The sequence below is a fragment of the Petaurus breviceps genome, unplaced genomic scaffold (genome assembly GCF_028583685.1).
Source record: "Petaurus breviceps papuanus isolate PSGF00001 unplaced genomic scaffold, PetGlider_PUasm1.0 90842, whole genome shotgun sequence".
NCBI lineage: Eukaryota > Metazoa > Chordata > Mammalia > Diprotodontia > Petauridae > Petaurus > Petaurus breviceps.
In genome coordinates, this window is record NW_027187358.1 from 23,305,250 (window position 1) to 23,309,238 (window position 3,989).

The 3,989-nt window shown below is 40.0% G+C and overlaps 1 pseudogene; it reads right to left on the reverse strand.

Moving 5' to 3' along the window:
• Nucleotides 1-506: 506 nt before the first annotated feature.
• LOC138148893 (large ribosomal subunit protein eL18 pseudogene) lies at nucleotides 507-1,197 on the reverse strand (annotated as a pseudogene).
• Between the last annotated feature and the right edge of the window lie 2,792 nt (nucleotides 1,198-3,989).

A 3,989-nucleotide genomic window follows, 5' to 3' on the forward strand; every position in this document is an offset into this window, starting at 1 on the left:
AACCTAACATTTTTTAATACCATAAGTCAATTCAGAGTGTCCTTAAATGTGATGAGGACCCATGAAGGGAAGTACTTTGTCCATGCTCACATAGCAAGATATTCATAGAGAGGGGGGAAAAGAAACAAATCCCTACATCACATTTTGCTAGGAAAGTTTCACTTGATTGTTAAATTATGTAGTCATAAAGCTTACACAAAATTGCAGAGACAGAAGTAACCTTAGAGATTATCTAGTTCTTGTATAATTTTGCTTATATATCTATATAGAAGTGGATATAGACATACATGCCTTTGTATATGGGTTTTATATATGTATATACATTAGTCTGTTCATATACACAAACATGTGTATACATACACAAACATGTGTATACATACACAAACATTATATATATATTAAGGATATATGCACAAAAATGCATGTATACATATATAACTGTGTCATATATCAATATTTGTGCTGTATTTGATAATAACATGTTATGTATGTCAATCAGATATACATTTTTTTTGTCCAAAACTCTTTAATATAACAAGGAGGAAGGGAGTTAGTTTTTGTAGCCTCGGCTGGCACGGCGGCCCCTGGCACGCTAGAACTTTCGGCCCTTGGATCGGAGGTATGGTTTGGTATGGCTGTGGGGAGTGCCTGGGGCTTTCCCAAAATGCCTGCACACCTCTCTGCCCTTCCGGGGACCCGACAGCAGGACAGTGCCTCGGACCTTGGGTGAACTCATGGCCAGCTGGTCAAGGTGAGGATCTTCCCACCAGCCTTGAGGATGCTATTCCGAGCATTGCTAGTGACACGAAGGGCACACACCATCCTGGATCCTCACGTCATCTGTCACTGTCCCAATGACCACAGCAGTCTTGTTTTCCCGGCCAGGAAGCTTCATTTTCCTGATCATGCGCGACAGGGACGGGGGTCCGGTTGGTCGGGGTCATGAACAGCCTTTTCAGGACCACCTTGTTGAAAGTCGAGTTGGTTCTGCGTGCCAGGAACCTGTAGAGCTTCACCAGCAGCCACAGGTAGATATCCTGGCTCTTGGGCTCTTTGCGCCAGACTTTCCCGTCCTTGTTGTGGCAGATGTCAACTCCTATGCCGGCGCCCTACCGAGCACCGAACCAAACAGGAAAGCTATACAAAAACTTTGAAAAGGATCAAATAAAAGGAGATTTTTAGCAAACTTACGTTCATCCCCCACTCCTTAATCCATTTTTGAAACTTTTTGTGGCCCAATAATACCTACCTTCTTTAGAAGTCCTTTGAAACTTTTAGTCCTTTGAAACTTCACTGCTGCCTTTCAGATGTCAGGGACATGACTGTACTAATCAAAGTTGTGTAGCTAAATATTAGCTAATATTTAAGGGGACCAATTAGCACTCTCATTACAGATGATGTTCCTTTTTTCTTTTTTTAAAATTTATTTATTTACTTTTAATTTACTGCATTCAATTCCACAATGTTTTGAGTTCCAAATTTTCTCCCCTTCCCTCCCCTGATGGAAGCATGAAATCCAATATAGGTTCTACAAATATCTTCACTTAAGTATTACTTAAGTTGTAAATAACAATTATAACCAAAGGTGTGAACAACAAGAAAGAAGGAACAAAACAAAATGGGGGGGGGGGAGAGATAGGAGCTAATATTTAGAGAGAGAGAGAGAGAGAGAGAGAGAGAGAGAGATTAGTTATTCAGACTTTGTAGTTCTTTTCTCTGGATGTGGATGTCCCTTTCCATCATAAGTCTTTTGGAGTTGTCTTATAACCTTGCATTGCTGAGAGGAGTTCAGTCTATGAAAGTTAGTCATCACACTTATGTTTTGTCTGTAATTATGTACAAAGTTCTCTTGGTTCTGCTCTCCTCACTCAGCCTTAGTTTACATAAGTCTTTCCAGGTTATTATAAAGTCTGTCTGCTCCTCATTTCTTATAGCACAATAGTATTCCATCATATTCACATATCACAACTTGTTTAACCATTCCCCAATTGATGGGCATCCTCTTGACTTCTAATTCTTTGCCACCACAAAAAGAGCTGCTATAAATATTTTGGTACATATGGGTCTTCTTCCCACTTCTATGATCTCTTTGGGATACAACCCTAGAAGTGGTATTTATGGCTCAAAGGGTATGCACATTTTGATATCCCTTTGAACATTGTTCCAAATTGCTCTCCAGAATTGTTGGATCAGTTCACAACAACAACAACAACATTGCATTAGTGCTCCAATTTTCCCACATCCTCTCCAGCATTTATCATTTCCCTTTTTTGTCATCTTAGCCAATCTGACTGGTGAGGTGTGGTGCCTCAGAGAGGTTTTGATTGGAATTTCTGCAATCAATAGTGATTTAGAGCATTTTTAATGTGTGTGTGTGTGTGTGTGTGTATGTGTGTATACACACACACACATATCTTCATATCCTTTCATAATTTATCATTTGTGGAATCACTTGTATCCTTATAAATTTGACACAGATTTCTGTATATTTCAGAAATGAGTCTTTTATCAGAGACACTAGCTGTAAAAATTCTTTCTCAATTTTCCACTTCCCTGCTAATCTTGGTTACATTGGCTTTATTTGTACAAAAATAAAACCTTTTCAGTTTAATTTAATCAAAGTTATACATTTTTTTTTTGCATTTTGTAGTGCTCTCTCTCATTTGGATATACATTCTTCCCTACTCCATAAATCGGACAGGTAAACTATCCCTAGCTCTCCCAGATTGCTTAATGTATCAGCCTTTTTATCTAGAAACCATTTAGTTTTTATTTATGTATTCTGTGCAAGATATTGGTCTATGCTCAGTTTCTACTATACTATTTTCCAGTTTTCCCAGCAGTTTTTGTCAAATAGTGAGTTCTTATTCCAGAAGCTGGAGTCTTGGTTTATCAAATAGTAGATTACTATACTCATTGACAGATGTATATTGTGTACCTAATCTATTCCACTGATGCACTATTCTATTTCTCAACAAGTAACATGAAGTTTTGTTGACTGCTGCTACAATAATATAGTTTAAAATGTACGGCTAGGTCACCTTCACTAGCATTTCTTTTCATTATTCCCTTTGATATTCTGAAACTTTTCTTCTTCTAGATAAATTTTGTTACTATTTTTTCTAGCTCAATAAAATAAATTTTTGGGGGGGTATGTAAGGGTTATGGGATTTAAAGATCTTCCTTGCCCCATTGGACTTGCTGATGTAGCAGAAAGGGGCGGAGCAAGAGGAAGCGGAAACCAAGCTAGAGTTCCTGCGGTGGCTAGCAGTGGCGGTGATGGCGGCAGCAGCAGCAGAGGCAGCAGCAGCACAAAGCCCTTTTTGAGTCAGCCAGAATTTCTGCTAAGGACTCCTGCTGAGGACTGCCAGGGGCCGGAGCTGCTGGGAGCGTGCTTCCGGGACGCTGGGTGGTTGCTGTGAGTGGGGAGAGGAGGACCTTTGCCTGAGGTAGCCTGTTCTGTTTTAAAGGCTTGAGAATGTGGGTACTTTCTACTTTATCTACCTGTGCCAATTTCATAGCTACTCTGATGGCTTTCACCTTCTGGTTTTGGGACTCAGTCTTTTGGTACCTTAATACATTTTCTAGCTTATTCCCCCATATGGTAAGCATGATGTATTTTGTGATGGATAATTATATCAGCATATCTATAATTTCCATAGGCATCATGAATATGGCATTGCTGATACATTTGGCGACCAGGATGGGATCACAAAATGTCAGGCCTCTATTTGGAAGCAGTGGGGCTTTAGAGGGAGAAATGGCTATTCCAGGATGGGAGGATTTGCCTTATTCCTCTCTAGCCAGAGAATGGGCTAAAAGCACAGGGCCCTGTGAAAACTGGGAACCAAGGCTAAAAGAGGGAGAACCTGGAGATTTGGAAAGATGTTTGAAAGCAATACCCATAGAACCAGGCAAAGAACTGGCAGGAGTGTGCAGGAGAGGCTGGGTGCTGCTAACAAGTTATCGCCTTATGTGTAAAAGTAGAG